We start from the raw sequence: 17,030 nt of genomic DNA on the forward strand, positions 1-17,030 counted from the left end.
TGTTGTGCAATCATCACCACCATCCATCTCCAGACCTTTTTCATCCTGCAAAACTGAAACTCCATACCCATTAAACAATAATTCCCTGTTTCCCCCACTCCTCTCCCTAGCCCCTGACAACCACCATTCTACTTTCTGTCTCTATACATTTGACTACTCTAAGTACCTCATATAGAGGAAATTATACAGTATTTGGCCTTTTTGTGACTTTCTTATTTCACTAAGCCTAATGTCCTCAAGGTTCATCCATGTTGTAGCATGCACTGGAACTTTCTTCTTCTCCTCCTTCTCCTTCTTCTTTTCTTCTTCTTTTTGAGACAGGGTCCTGCTTTGTTGCCAAGGCTGGAATGCAGTGGCATGATCTCAGCTCACTGCAACCTCTGCCTCCCATGCTCAAGCGATCCTCCAGCCTCAGCTTCCCAAGTAGCTGGGACCACAGGTGCACACCACCACACCTGGATATTTTTTGTATTTTTAGTAGAGACAGGGTTTTGCCATGTTGCCCAGGCTGGTCTTGCACTCCTGGGCTCAAGCGATCCACCTGCCTCAGGCTCCCAAAATGCTGGGATTACAGACGTGAGCCACTACGCCTGGCCTTCTTCCTTTTTAAGGCCTAATAATATTCATATATATGAGAATACATATAAATAAATATATAGTAACATGAAAATGTGATACCTTTTTTTAATCCATTCAAGTATTGATGGACACTTGGGTTGCTTCTACATTTGGCTATTATGAATAATGCTGCTATAAACATGGGTGTACAACCAGCTCAACTTTTAAAAGTACATGTTCGGGAGTTTCTCTTCATTTTAGTATAAGAATGAGGAAGCAAAGGGAGGACAGGGACTATGGTCTGAATGTTTGTGTCCCCTCAAATTCTTATGTTGAAACCTAATCACAATATGATGGTATTAGGAGGTGAGGCCTTTTGGGAGGTGATTAGGAATGGGATTCAAGCCCTTATAAAATAGGTCCCCAAGAAAGCTCATTCACCCCTTCCTCCTTGTAAGGACACAGCAAAAATGCATCATCTATGAACCAGAAAGTAGGTCCTCATCAGACACTGAATCTGCCTATACCTTGATTTTGGACTTCTCACTTTCAGGACTGTGAGAAATAAGTACTTGTTGTTTATAAGCTGCCCAGCCTCTCATATTTGGTTATAGTAACCCAAACAGACAAAGACACCATGGCCTCTGGGAAACAGGTTATCAGGCTGTATTAGTCCATTCTCACACTGCTATAAAGAACTATCTGAGACAGGGTAATTTATGAAGAAAAGAGGTTTACTTGACTCACAACTCCACAGGCTGTACAGGAGACAAGGCTGGGGAAGCATCAGAAAACTTGCCATCATGGCAGAAAGCACAGGGGAAACAAATACATCTTCACATGGTGGAAGGAGAGAAAGAGTGAGAAGGCGGAGGTGCTACACACTTTCAAACAACCAGGCCTCTTGAGAACTCTATCACGAGAATAGCACAGGGAAAATCCACCCCCATGATTCAATCAATTCCCACAAGGCCCAGCCTCCAACATTGGGAATTACAATTCAACATGAGATTTGAGTAGGGACACAGAGCCAAACCACATCATTCTGTCCCTGGCCCCTTCACAATCTCCTGTGCTTCTCACACTTCAAAACACAATCATACCTTCTCAACAGTCCCCCAAAGTTTTAACTCATTCCAGCATTAACTCAAAAGTTCAAGTCCAAAGTCTCATCGAGACAAGGCAAGTCCCTTCTGCCTGTGAGCCTTTAAAATAAAAAACAAGTTAGTTACTTCCAGGTTACAATGAGGGTACAGGCATTGGCAAATGCCCTTATTCCAAAAGGGAGAAATCAGCCAAAACAAAGGAGCTACAGGCCTCATGCAAGTCTGAAACCTGGCAGGGCAGCTGTTAAATCTTAAAGCTCTAAGTAATCTCTTTTGACTCCATGTCTCACATCCAGGCCATGCTGATCCAAGAGGTGAACTCCCAAGGCCTTGGGCAGCTCCACTCCTGTGGCTTTGCAGGGTACAGTCTCCACAGCTGCTTTCAGGGACTGGCATTGAGTGCCTGCAGCTTTTCCAGGTGCGTGGTGCAAGCTGTTGGTGGGTCTACCATTCTGGGGACTGGAGGATGGTGGGCCTCCTCTCACAGCTCCACTAGGGCAGTGCCCCAATGGGGACTCTGTGTGGGGGCTCCAGCCCCACATTTCCCACTCTTGTTCACCACCCTAGTAGAGGTTCTCCATGAGGGCTCCACCCCTGCAGTATATTTCTGCCTGGACATCCAGGCATTTCCATATACCCTCTGAAATCTAGATGGAGGCTCCCAAGACTCAACTCTTGTCCTCTGTGCACCTGCAGGTTTAACACAATGTGGAAGTCACTGTACCCTCTGAAGCAAAAGCCCAAGGTATATTTTGGCTCCTGTTAGCCATAGCTGGAGCTGGAGAGGCCACAATGCAGGGTACCATATCACAAGGCTGCACAGAGCAGCAGGGGCCCTGGGCATGGCCCACAAATCCAATTTTCCCTTCTAGGCCTCCAAGCCTGTGAGTGGGAGGGGCTTCTGTGAAGGTCTCTAAAATATCTTGGAGACATTTCCCCTGTTGTCTTGGCTATTAACAATTGGCTCCTTTTATACAAATTTCTGCAGCGTGTTTGAATCCCTCCTCAGAAAATTTTTTTTTCTTCTACCAAATGGTCAGGCTACAAATTTTCCAAACTTTTATGCTCTACTTCCCTATTAAATATAAGTTCCAGTTTCATATAATCTCTTTGTTCATGCATATGAGCATATACTGTTAGAAACAACCAGGCCACATCTTTTTTATTATAATTATTAATTTTAAAAAGGTTTAGAGACAGGGTTTTAGCATGTCTCAAACACCTGGACTCAAGAAGTTCACCCACCTAAGCCTCCCAAAATGCTCGGATTACAGGCATGTGCCACTGCATGCAGCCTGCCTGGCCACATCTTGAATGCTTTGCTGCTTAGAAATTTCTTCCACCAGATACCCTAAATCATCTCTCTCAAGTTCAAAGTTCCACAGATCCATAGAGCAGGGGCACAATGCTGCCAGCCTCTTTGCTAAAGCATAGCAAGAGTGACTTTTACTCCAGTTCTCAATAAGTTCTTCCTCTCCATCTGAGATCTCCTCAGCCGGGACTTCACTGTCCATCTCACTATAAGCATTGTGGTCATAATTTAACAAGTCTCTAGGAAGTTCCAAGCTTTCCTTCATTTTCCTGTCTTCTTCTGAGCCCTGCAAACTGTTTCAACCTCTGCCTGTTACCTAGTTCCAAAGTCACTTCCACATTTTCAGTTTTCTTTATAGCAATGCCCCACTTCTCTGTTATGAATTTTCTGTATTAGCCCATTCTCACACTGCTATAAAGAACTACCGGAAACTGGGCAACTTATGAAGAAAAGAGGTTTAATTGACTCACAGTTCTACAGGCTGTACAGAGGCATGGCTGGGAAGGCCTCAGGAAACTAACAATCATGGAAAAAGGTGAAGGGGAAGGAAGCAAGTTTTTACATCGTGGCAGGAGAGAGAGAGAGAACAAAGCAGGAGGCGCTACACACTTTCAAACAACTAAATCTTATAAGAACTCTATCATGAGAAAAGCAAGGGGGAAATCTGCCCCCATGATTCAGTCACCTCCCACCAGGCCCCACTTCCAACATTGGGAATTACAATTCGACATGAGATTTGGGTGGGGACACAGAGCCAAACCATATCACACTGTCATCCCTGGCCATCAAATGACTCCATCCTTTGTATTCTGTTTGGGTGCTCTCTGAAGCAGGGATTAGTATCCTCATTTCATGGCTGGGAAATTGAGGCTCAGAGAGGTTAAATAAGCTGCCCAAGATAACACAGCTAGAATGGGGCTGAGATTCAATGCAAGTCTGACTCTTCAGCCCAAGACCCTTTTGCTGCCTCCTTAAAGTGGGGTCCAAACTGGAACTGATGTATGTGAAGATGATGGAAGGCAGGAGGCTGAATTCTCTCTCCCTCCCTTGTGCTTAATGGACAAACATCATTTTTTGAGAGGCCAGTGGAGAACAAAGAAAATTATAGAAAATTGAGCCTAAAGGATCCAGAGATGAAGCCTGACTCAGACCAGAACACACTTAACTACTTAAAACAATGCTGAAAGAGGAAGAAATTTCAACTCTGTGAGGAAATGCTAAGCTAAAGGGAACAATGAACCAAGAATTATTTCAAGGCTGCTGAGTGGACAGCAAAATGGCAAATGGGTTTTAACAAGGGGAAAATGCAAGGAACTGCACTTGGAGAAAATCACCCAAACTGGACTTAATAGGAGGATTGCTTTGAACTGGTAGCATTGCTCCAGCAAAGGTCCTGGGTGAATGTGGGCTGTGCCAGAGGACACAGAGCTGCCCCCAGCCCCTCTAAAGAAAAGCATGCGAAAGCCACTGGGCATCACTGGGAAAGGCTTTGGTCACAAAGTAGAAAACAAAAGTAAAACAACAATGAAACTCTTACCAAGGTTAAAAACAAGGTTTTCATTAGGAGAATGAGGGGATACTAGTGTGGGAGAATCATGGGGGTTTTTTTGAAAATATCATGCTGTCCATTGCTGGCACCAAAAAGGTCAGGAAGATGCTAAGCATTCTCAGAGATGGCTCTGTGAGCACCTGAGAATATGAGCCCACCTTGAACCTGCCCCTGGACCTCCCTTGTGGCATCTCAGGAAAGCAGCATGAATGTGACAGGGGTGCAGGAGAGGAGGTTTGGCCACAGGCTGAATCCTGAGAATTAGTTCAAGAGCCTGGGATTTTCACAGCACAACACTCACCTTGAGGGTCTGAGTTCAGAGAAGACAGGGTGTCCTTGGACAAGTTACCTCCAGGAGCCCCCCCTCTGGCCTGGGATTTATTTTATGTCATTCATCCTTGTGTTTGAGCAGACAAGAAGAGGAGGGGATTGAAGTGGATACTCTCAGACACTAATATTCAGTCTTGAAGAATCTTTATGGAGTTTCTCTCTGAGACAGACTTGGCCCAGGATGTGGCCTGTCACCCAGGGCATATGAAAACCCCCAAGCCATTCACAGCCGACTGGCTCCAGATCATAGGTCCACAGCTGCAGGGAGAGTGGTCCTAGGCTGAACTTGGGGTGGGGTGGATCCATTCTCAGGATTTGCCTTTGAGACATTTTGCTGGAACTTTTAAATCCAAAGATTCCTCTGATACTAGAGCAAGAGCCACAGGTGAGGATGATTCTCAGAAGAGTTCTTAGGTTCTCAGAAGGGTCAGAAGTGGAGGCCATGACTTCCTGGACTTCCTCTACCCGAGTCCACTTGTCAATACCACCACTGTCCTTGTCACTGACCACTTAGAAGCAAGGCTTTCCCTGGACCCTGGGTCTGGCACACAAGCCCCCAGTAGCCCTGGTCCAGGAGCCACACCCTGAACTCTGCTGTAGATGGCCTCATACTCTGTACTCAGTCCCTGGGGAAAAGACCGCTTGTGACCTGGTGGAGCTCCAGTTTGGGGAAATAGAAGGGAATAAGTGCATGAGACAGGAGGGCACAAGGGCACACTGGGGAGTGTGGAAGGCAAATTATGGAGAAAAAGGCTAGGCAGCCAGTCATGCTCCCTCACTCTCAGCAGTGACTGATAGGAGGCCCAATGCAGTTGTGCAGCTCCCGCACTGCACAAAGCTGCCCACATAGGCAGAAGCTGCATGTGGAGGTTGCTAGCATAGCCTTCAGGTCTAGTGCAGGCCTGTGCCTACGCTGAGGATGGGGATTCTTTCTTATTCACTCAGAGATGCAGCATGCATGACTGGACAGCCCTGAGCTTCCACACAGGGGGCACTCAATACATATTGCTGGGGCAACTGGGAGACAACCAATGAACATGAGTTTCCCTCCTTCTCCAGAGCACACAGTTTACCTGCAGTGATGTGCGCCTGTGCCTGGGCTTGGGAGGCCAGCTCTGGCTCAGTGAAACCACATCCTTGGTTGGCAAGTGGGGAGAACATTACACAGGTGCTATGCTTGTTCATCCATGGGGCAGGTACTTACCTGATAGCCCAAAGACTGGGCATCAGGCCTCTGCCTTCATCCAGAGCCTAATGTGGCAGGAACCCCACATGCAGAACAGAGCCAGGTCTGAACAGGGCAGCCTGCACCCCGCCCATTCCCACCCACAGGCACAAGAATCCCTTATTCCTATTAACCAGCCATCTCCCAGGGAGCAGGGGTCAATGCCCTCCCCGTGGCCACTCCGCAGGGATGACACATAAGAACCATCCAAAGTGCAAGGGGATTGACCCCTGCTCCGCAGCACTCTTTAGGCTTAATAGGAACAGCTGGTCAGTGAAGTGTTTGTGAGCAATTTAACAAGACTCAAACAGCAAGAGGCATCTGCCGATAAATCAAAAAGGAGCGCCTGGCTAAATGAGGCTTAATTTAAATTCGTATCTGGAGCCGGTAGAAGAGCCTCATTGTGCCTTCCAGTAGCATCCATAACAGCAAGGCCTAGGCCAGTTTGGCATGGGCTGGAGCTGAGTCCCATAGCCGCCTGTTGGGGGGTGATGGCCCCCACAGGAGGGAGCTGTAAAATCAAGCCAAAGTGCCGGGAGGAAGGTAGAGGAAGAAAGGAATGAGATTAAATGTCATTCCTACCCTCACAGAAATAAAACAAAACCAAAGAACTTCATTCCATTTGGAAGTCATAAAACTCGTAATGGCCACCAACACCTCCAGAGTGGCCATCCCCATGACTGCAGAGGGCAGGACCCATGCTCAAGAGCTCAAATGAGCCTGGCAGGGAGAAGAACGTGTCCTATGGAAATGTCACAGTCAGAGCCATGATGCCACCCAGGAAAACAAGAGCTGCTTCTTTCTCATTGTTTCCTCACACAAAGAGCTAGACACAGATTGCAACCCATAGACAAGCCAAGAGCTTCAAGAAAGCTCTCCACCTCCCACTGTGAACTGTGAGCTGTGCACAGCCTTGCGTTTCCCAAGGCAAATACCCAGGCCTGAATGGACTTTATTCTCCCCTCCCTACACATCCCATTTCTTTTTAAAATCAGGGCCCTGGACTGACATCAGGTGAGAAGCTGACCATTGCTTAACCGATTCCTATTGCACGTGCATGTCTGGAAAAAGGAGATACAGGAGTTGAGCCACGAGTCACCACAGATACACCCTTCAAGGGGGATAGGCTAGTCCAGTTGCCCTCCTCCTAGGTTCTATTTCACTAGGGCTAGGGGTGGCTTCCGTGTGGGCAGGGTCTCAGGGGTGTAACAGGAAGCTCAGTTCCCAGGCCCCATTGGGCAGGGAGAATGGCTCAGAGAGCAGCCGTGGAAGAAGGCGACCCCTCTACCAGCTGATGCCAAGAGTATGGCTTAAAGTTCACATGCATTCAGTCAAATATCACCCCTTTATCCATCCCAAGGCCAAGTCTGTCCCTTCTTATCTACACATTCCTCTCAGGCACGCATTCCAACTTTGTTCTTCTTCAAAGTTTGCCTTGAAATCAGCATATGTTCATTAGGAACAAGACCTGCCAGAGCCACCTCATGCCCTTTTGAAGTAGGTTTCAAGGCTGACAGCCTAGGGCAATAACTAACTCAGGAGTGTATCTTTTGGGAATTGTGTTCAACTGCTAGGTAAAATGAAGAGGAAATAGAAGTTTATTTTCCTCTCACATGAAAGTTTCCCAGTGGGAGTCCTGGGCTGGCAAGGCAACAGGCATCCAGGATGAGGTGCCTTCGATATTTTGGCTCTATATCTTTAGCTGCTGGCTTTCAGCCTGAAGGTCGCCCCATGAGCAAAGACTGACGCAAACACCAGCTATCACATCCAGATTTCAGGCAGGAGGTAGAGGGAAGGGAGGGGCAACAACCATGATGACCAAAGGCACTTCCATGCTTTTGCTTTTTTTAAAGACAAGGTCTCATTCTGTTGCCCAGGCTGGAGTGCAGTGGCGTGATCATGGCTCACTGCAGCCTTGACCTCCCAGGGTCAAGCAATCCGACCTCCTGGGCTCAAGTAATCCTCCCATCTTAGCCTCTCAAGTAGCTGAGACCACAGGTGTGTGACAGCACATACACCTAATTTTTAAATCTTTTGGAGAGATGGGGTTTCCTTATGTTGCTCAGGCTGGTCTTGAACTTCTGAGCTCAAGCAATCTGCCTGCCTCAGCTTCCCAAAGTGCTGGGATTACAGGTGTGATCTACTGCGCCTGGTCTTTATCACCTTTTTTTTTTTTTTGAGATGGAGTTTCACTCACTCTATCGCCCAGGCTGGAGTGCAGTGACGCAATCTTGGCTCACTACAACCTCCGTCTCCCGGGTTCAAGCAATTCTTCTGCCTCAGCCTCCTGAGTAGCTGAGATTACAAGTGCACACCACCACACCCAGCTAATTTTTGTATTTTTAGTAGAGACTGGGTTTTACCATGTTGACCAGGTTGGTCTTGAACTCCTGACCTCAAGTAATCCACATGACTTCGCCCCCCAAAGTGCTGGGATTACTTTATCACCACTCAAAGATGAGGAAACTGAGGCTTACCCAGCAAATGGCAGCTCCAGAATTTGATGAAAATTTCCTAGAAGACAGGATCTTTATCCCAGTGAGAAGGGACACATAGGAAAAAGCAAGCAAATACACCACAGTGTAATAGCATCTGTGGGAGCCCTGAGGGGAGAGTTTTTAGGGTAATGAAGGGGGTACAGATTTGCCCTCGATTCTGACCCTGGGAGTTTGTCCTGGACCTTCAACCCTCCTAAGGATAGCCCTGACATCTATGGACACTTATACAGGTATGGATACCAAAATAATAAACAAATTACATTTTTTTCCACACATACTGTCTATGCTTAGTAAACATGGGCTGATAGGTCAAAATTAGCCACAAAGTTCCATAACACTGGCTTTCAGTGAAGTAAATGAGAGGAGCAGGTGAATGAAGAAGGGTTAAAGATCTTCAGCACCTGGAAAAGAGAGGGTCAGCTTCTCTCACACAGGTGTTTTGGGCACAACAGGGTTTGCTTGCACTGCTCTCAAGGTGTTCTTAGAGGAACTGGGTAAATGTGATGGTTCAAAGTAAGAGAGGCAGGAATACTGCAGGTCTATATGCAGAGTAACCATCAGAAATTGCTCCTGTTCAGTTTTTTGTTTTGCTTTGTTTTTCACTTTTTATTTTGAAATTACATTGGACTTCCAAGAAGTTGTAAAAATAGTAGAGAGTTCCCATGTACTCTTCACCCAAACTCCATGAATTATAACATCTTACATAAATAACTATAGCACATTATCAAGACCAGGAAAATGATACTGGTATAATACCAATACCCAAACTACAGATCTTATTTAGATCTCACTAATTTAGCACACAGACCTACTTATGCAAACACCATTATAATCAGGATAGAGAAGAATTCCATCACCAGTGTGAAATCCCTTGTGCCACCTTTTACAGTCCTCTCGCCAGACACAGATCTGCTCTATATTACTATAATTTTGTCATGTTTTAAATGTTATGTAAGTTAAGTCACATGGTATGTAACCCTTTTAGTTGTTTTTTTTTTTTTTTTTTTTTTCACTCAGCAAAATGCCCTTAAGGTCCATCCGAGATCCAAAATGCCCTTAAGATCCGTATTGCTTCTTGTATCAATAGCTGGTTCTATGTGACTGCTAAGCAGGATTCTGGGGTGTGGATGTGCCACAGTTTGTTTAACCATTTAGCACTGAGTGACACCTGGGTTGTCTCCAGTTTTTATGTTATAAACACAGCCACTATAAATGTTCATGTACTGCTATAAACATTTGTGTATGGGTGTTTATATGAATATAAGCTTTCCTTTATCTAGGATAAATAACCAGGAGTGCGATTGCTGGGTCATGTGGTAAGTGTATGTATAACTTTTCAAGAAATTGCCAAACTGTTTTCCAGAGTGGCCATGCCATTTTGTAACCCAACAGCAAAATGTGAGAGTTCCAGCTGCTTCACATTCTTGCCAGCAATAGGTATGGTCAATCTTTTTTATTTTAATCCTCATAATAGGTGTACGGTAGTATCTCATCATGGTTTTTAATTTTCTAATGGCCAGTGATGTTGAACATCTTTTACATGCTTATTTGTCACCCACTCATTCTATTTGATGAAGTGTCATTGAAATATTTTGCCCATTTATTGATTGCATTGTTTTCCTACTGTCAAGATTAAAGAATTCTCTTTTTATTCTTGCTGCAAATTATTTGTCAGATATATAATTTGCAAATATTTTCTCCTAGTCTGTGGCTTGTCTTTTTATTCTATTAACGGTCTCTTTTGCCTAGAAAAAGTTTTGAATTTTGATGAAGTCCAATTTGACAATTTTCTTTTATGGATTGTGCTTTTGGCATCTTATCTAAAGAAATCTTTACCTAACCTGAAGTTGCGAAGATTTTCTCCTATATTTATCGCGAATAAATTTTAGTGTTACATTTCACATTTAGATCTATGATCAATTTTGAGTTAATTTTTATATAAAGTGTGAAGTATAGGTTAAGGTTCCTTTTTCCCTCTGCCTATGAATGCCCACCAATTTGTTCAATAGCCATGTTGAAAAGACCATCTTTCCCTTTGAAGTGCTTTTGTACCTTTATCAAAAATCAGTTGGTTATACTTTTATGGGTCTATTTCTAGACTCTGTTCTGTTCCATTGATCTGTGTGACCATCCACATCGTTACTGATGCCATATAGTTAGTCTTAAAAACTGATAATAATGTGATTACTCCAACTTTATTTTTCTTCTTCAAAAGGTTTCAGCTATTCTCTACTGCTTTTACATACACATTTTAGAGTCAACTTGTATATATCTACAAAAATCCTGCTGGGATTTTCATAGGAACTGCATTAAAACTATAGATCAATTTTTGAGAGAACTGACATCTTTATTGCGTTGTCTTTCAATTCCTGAATGTTTTATGTTCTCCATGTATTGAGTTCCTTGATTTCTTTCATTAGCCTTTTGTAATTTTCAGCATACAGATTCTGTATCCTAAGTATTTCAATTTCTGCAGCTGTTATAAATGGCATTTTGTTTTTAATATTGGTTTCCAGGTGTTTGTTGCTAGCATATTTAAATAAATATAATTGATTTTTGTGCATTGACCTTGAATCCTGCACCTTAGTAAACTCACATTTTAGTTCTAGGAGCTCTTGTGTAGATTATGGGATTTTCTACATACACAATTACGTTGTCTACAAATAGGGAAAACATCATTTTTCTTGTTTATAGTATATCACTACTTTCATATATTTCCACATTCAATTTGTTAGCATTTTATTCAGAATTTTGTGTCTATAGTCATGTAGAACACTAGTCAATAGTCTCTCTCTCTCTCTTTCTGTCCTCATCTGGGTTTGGTATCAGGGTAATACTGGCCTCCTAAAGTGAATTATGGAGTACTCCCTTTTCTTCTACTTCTGTAAAAGATTATGTAAAAAGTGATGTTATTTCTTCCCATTTTGGGAAGAACTAGTACGCCTGGAGATTTCTTTTCCAGAAACTTTTAAATGATGAATTCTACTTCCTTGGTAGTTATCGGACTATTTAGATTATCTGTTTTATATCGGGTGAGTTTTAGTAGTTTGTGGTTTTTGAGAAATTGGTTGTTTGATCAAAGTTGTCAAATTTATGTGTATAGAGTTGTTTGTAATTTTCCCTTATTATTCTTTACATATCTATGCAATCTGTAGTAACATCTTTTTTTTTTTTTTTTTTTTTTTTTTTTTTTTTTTTTTTGAGATGGAGTCTTGCTCTATCACCCAGGCTGGAGTGCAGTGCCAAGATCTCAGCTTAGTACAACCTCCACCTCCCAGGTTCAAGTGATTCTCCCACCGCAGCCTCCCGAGTAGCTAGGATGACAGGTGTGCACAACCACACCCAGCTAATTTTTTTTTTTTTTTTTTTGGTAGAGATGGGGTTTCACCACATTGGCCAGGCTAGTTTCAAACTCCTGACCTCTAGTGATCCACCCACATCAGCCTCCCAAAGTGCTGGGATTACAGACATGGGGCACCGCACCTGGCCCTCTCTTTCGTTCGTGACATTGGTAATTTGTGTCTTCTATCATTTTTCTTTGTCAGTCTTGTTAGAAGTTAATCAATTTTATTGATCTTTTCAAAGAACTAACTTTTAGTTTTATTAATGTTCTCTATTATTTTGTTTTCGATTTTATCGATTTCTGCTTTACTTCTTATCTTCTGCTTACTTTGGGTTTTTCCCCACTTCTTTTTCTAATATCTTGAAATAGAAGCTCAGATTATTGACTTGAATTCTTTCTTCTTATTCCAATATAAGCATTTAGTGCTACAAAATTCCTTCTAAGCACTGCTTTAGCTGTACCCTATATACTTTTGATATGTTGTATTTATTTTCATTTCATTAAGTTCAATATATTTTAATTTTCTCTTGAGGCTTACCCTTTGATGCCTGGATTCTTTAAAAGTGTGTTATTTTATGTGTTTGGAGATTTTTCTATTTTTTGTTATTGACTTAATAGTCAGATGGCATATTGTATATGACTTTAATTCACTTAAATGTTAAAGCTTGTTTTATGATCCAAAATATGGTCTTTCTTGGTGAATATTCCATGTGCACTTGACAAGAATTGTGTATTCTGCCATTGTTGGTTGAAGTGCACTATGATGCTAATTAGATCATGTTGGTTCATGGTGTTGTTAAGTTCTTCCATATCCTTTTTGATATCCTGTCTAGTAGTCTCTCAGTTACTGAAAGAGCAGTGTTGAAGTCTCTGACCATATGGGTATTTTCTTTCAATCATGTCAGCTTTTATCTCAGATATTTGAAATTCTTATTTGATGCATCACGTTGTTACATCTTCTTGGTGAATTGACCCTCTTATCATTGTGTACGGTTCTTCTTTTTCCCTGGCAATTTCCTTTGCACAAGTCTACATTGTCTGATATGAACACACTCCATCTGTCTTTTAATCAGCTTTACAGAGTATATATTTTTCATACTTTTACATTTCAACACTTATATCACAATATCTGAAGTGAGTTTCTTGTAGAACACATACAATTGGTTCAGTTTTTCGTCTTTTTTGAGACAAAGTTTCGCTCTTTCACCCAGGCTGGAGTGAAGTAGTGCGATCTTAGCTTACAACCTCCGCCCCTGGGTTCAAGCGGTTCTCCTGCCTCAGCCTCCTGAGTAGCTGGGATTATAGGTGCCTGCCCCCATATCCACCTAACTTTTGTATTTTTAGTAGAGATGGGTTTTTGCCATGTTGGCCAGGCTGGTCTCAAACTCCTGACCTCAGGTGATCCACCTGCCTTTGCTTCCCAAAGTGCTAGAATTACAAGCCTGAGCCACAATGCCCGGCCATTTGTTCAGTTTTTAATCCATTCTGCAAATTTCTGTCTTTTAATTGCTGTGCTTAGACATTACATTTAATGTAACTGTTGTTATTTTAGGATTTAAGTCTGCTACTTTATTATTTGTTTTCAGTTTGTTTCTCCCTCTCCACTTTTTTTCTTCCTTTGTTTCCCTTTGCCTGCTTTCCTTTGGGTTACCAGAACAATTTTTAGTATTCTGTTTTAATTTATCTATAATGTTTTTGAGTGTATCTTTTTACATAGTTTTCAAGTGTTTGCTATAGTGATTACAACATATATACACATATAACACATTACATCCTACCAATATTAACAACTTACTACTTCAAGTGCAATGAATATTAAAACCTTACCTCCATGCAGGCTTTTTACCACCCCCCTTAATGATTGAAGTGTCTCAAATATTATTACATTTGTTGAGAACCACATCAAACTGTTGTAATTTTCTGCTTCCAATCATAAAAGTTATTTAAAACTCAAAAGAAGGATAGTATATATATTTATCTAGATATTTGCTCTTTTCATTGCTTTTTCTTCATAACCGATGTTCCACAAGTTTCCATCTGTTATCATTTCCTTTCTGTTTGAAGAACTTCTTATAGCAATTCTTTTCAAGCAGGTTTGCTGACAACCAATTCTCTGTTTCTCTTCACTTGGGAATGTTTTGATTTCACTTTTGTTCCTGAAGAAGTTTGCTAGATATAGAATTCTGGGTTGATGGTTATTTTCTTTCAGCACTTGAAAAACATTCTGACTCTTCCTTCTGGCCTCCATGGTTTCTGATGAGAAATTCACTGTCATTAATATCATTATCCATGACTGCTTTTAACATACTTTCTTTGTGTTTAATTTTCAGAAATTTGTCTGTCTGTGGATTTCTTTAGATTTACCCTGTCTTGGATTTGCTCCACTTCTTGAATCTGTAAGTCTATGTCTCTCACAAAATCTGGGAAGTTTTGTGTCATTATTTCATAAAATATTTGCTCACTTTTATTTACTCTCATCTCTTTCTAGAACTCTGATGATATGAATGCTAAATCTTCTGTCACTGTCCTACTGGTCCTTGAGAATCATTTTTTTAAAAAATCTATTTTCTTTCTAAATAGATTAGGAGCTAACCTAATTTATTTCTGTTTATTCTATTGTATTTATATTCTATTATCTATAAATTATTCTATTCAGAATAATTATCTAGACTTATTCAAAGATAAGTCAATAAAATAATTATCTAGACTTATTCAAAGATAACTTAATAGGAATTGTTCTATTGAGTTATCTTTGAGTTTAGTAACATTTTCCTCTGTCACTTCTATTCTGCTATTGAACTCATCCTGTGAGTTTTAAAATTCTGGTTACTGGGCCAGGAGGGGTGGCTCATGCCTGTAATCCCAGCACTTTGGGAGATCAAGGCAAGAGGATCCCTTGAGCCCAGGAGTTCAAGACCAGTCTGGGAAACAAAGCAAGACTCCATATCTACAAAATTGTTTTTTAATTAGCTGGGTGTGGTGGCACATATCTGTAGTCCTAGCTACTCAGGAGGTTGAGGCAGGAGGATTGCTTGAGCCAGGAGTTTGAGGCTGCAGTGAGCTATGATTGCACCACTGCAATTCAGCCTGGATGAAAGAGCAAGACTCTGCCTCTAGAAAAAAAATTAAAATACTTTGGTTATTGTATTTTTCGGTCTAAAATTTCCATTTAGTTCTCCTTTATAGCTTCCATTTTTTGCTGAGAGTTTGCAATTTTCTATTTGTTTCAAGAGTATTTATAATTGCTTGTTGGAGAACTTTTATGATGGCTACTTAAAAATCCTTATAAGATCATCCTAACATCTGTGTTATCTCAATGTTTGTATTTGTTGATTTTATTTTCTTATTTGAGTTGGCATTTTTCTGGTTCTTAGTGTGAAGAATAATTTTGGATTATCTCTCAAACACTTTATGTATTACATCATGAGACGTAATAGATACCTATTTAATATCTTTTACTAATCAGTCAACCTGTTTAGGTTCAGAACACACATCATGACCTACTTTTGTGGGCTTGTGGTTTAAATGTCAATTTTGTTTTCAAAGCCTTTATAGTGCTATTCTCCTCTGCCCCACTTGTACACTACCCATAAGTCAATCTGAAACCTGCAAGGTATTAATTTGGTTCTCAAATCTATTGCTGCATTAATTCTAACCAATTTCACTCACAGGCCACTTGAGGGTCTTCCCACAACTTTATTCATAGATTTTAAAAATCTCTTTCTTCAGAGAGGTTTACAGAATCTTTTCTGTAATCTTCCCCCCTACCAATCCCTTTTGTTTGGCTTCCTCTTCTCTGTAATGCCCACCTTAGGGAAGGGCTGGGATGTTTCCTCTTTGCTGACATTCACTTAGTGCAATTGGGGATAGGGGGCAAGGTCTCACCTCACAGTCTCCCCATGACAGGTGGAGAGGGGATGATGTGCTGCCTCCTTAATGCAGAGAAGGATGGCCCATGGGGCTCTGATCACAGCCTCCACAGTCACAGCACCCAATGGGGAGGTGGAGGGTTGCAGATTTTTTTCTTATCTTTGCCTAGCAGAGGGTAGGCATAGTCAGAAGATTCTGTTATATAGGACCACCCTTTTCCTGGTCCTTAAGCTAGAGAAGGTAGGCTTTCCTTGGGGCTCTTTTTTCAATTGTCCAAGCCAGTTGGCATTTCCAGATTTGGGGGCTCTGTAGTGCCCAGAATAGGATATATGGGAGGAAAACACCCTCCTTCCCATCCCAGCACGAAACACATCTTGGGTTATTCTCAAATTACAAAGTCTCTACCTATCCATCTTCTTTTCTCCAACTTTCAGAGTTCTCTAGTAGGTAGTGCTTTATGTATTTTGCCCAGGGTTTTCGGGTCCAATTAGCAGGAGGAATAGGTAGAATGCACTTACTCCATTTTGTCTGGAATCAGAAGCCCCATGTTAATAGTTTCAATATAAAGTGCTGTGCCCAGGCATCAAGGTAAATTTAACTTTGGAAACAGAAGCTCCCTGAAGTAAGCCTTGATCCATGGACTCTGGACTAGAGTAGCCTCCCTATCACACAGGATATATCTGGTGTCTGTGGATTACATCTTGGTAATATGATTGCATCTGTTCTTACTTCTCTACCAAAGACAGAAGAGGATCACTAGGTTTTGTTTTTGTTCTTATTTATTTACATCACAAAAGAAAAAAGTTAATTCTCATTGTGAGACAACATTAGGGTGCAGCCTAGTATTTGTTGAGATTTTGGGGGTGATGCAATTAGCTAGACAAACAATAACCAATCCACAGAGCCTTCAATGTGTTAAGAGGAGGGTACATGAGGGAGGCAACAATAAATGAGGCATTTGCAACTTCCTGCTTAACAAACAGTGATACTGGGAAGGGGCTGAGGGGCAACTCGAGGCATTTTTCTTTGGTTAGGGAGCAGTGGCTCTAGTTCACATTTGCCACAACCAGACCTTCTCCAGAGAGAGGACATGAGCAGCAGCATCACAAATTGAACACACTTGCCAACTCCTGCTGAGCAAGGTCAGCTTGGCTTTGAATTTGAATACAAATTGGCTCCAGCAACTTGCTACAGGCAGTAAGCAAAACCAAACAAGCAAAAGCAGAAAACATAAGAGGA

This window comes from Pan troglodytes, chromosome 5 (genome assembly GCF_028858775.2).
Source record: "Pan troglodytes isolate AG18354 chromosome 5, NHGRI_mPanTro3-v2.0_pri, whole genome shotgun sequence".
NCBI classification, from domain to species: Eukaryota; Metazoa; Chordata; class Mammalia; order Primates; family Hominidae; genus Pan; species Pan troglodytes.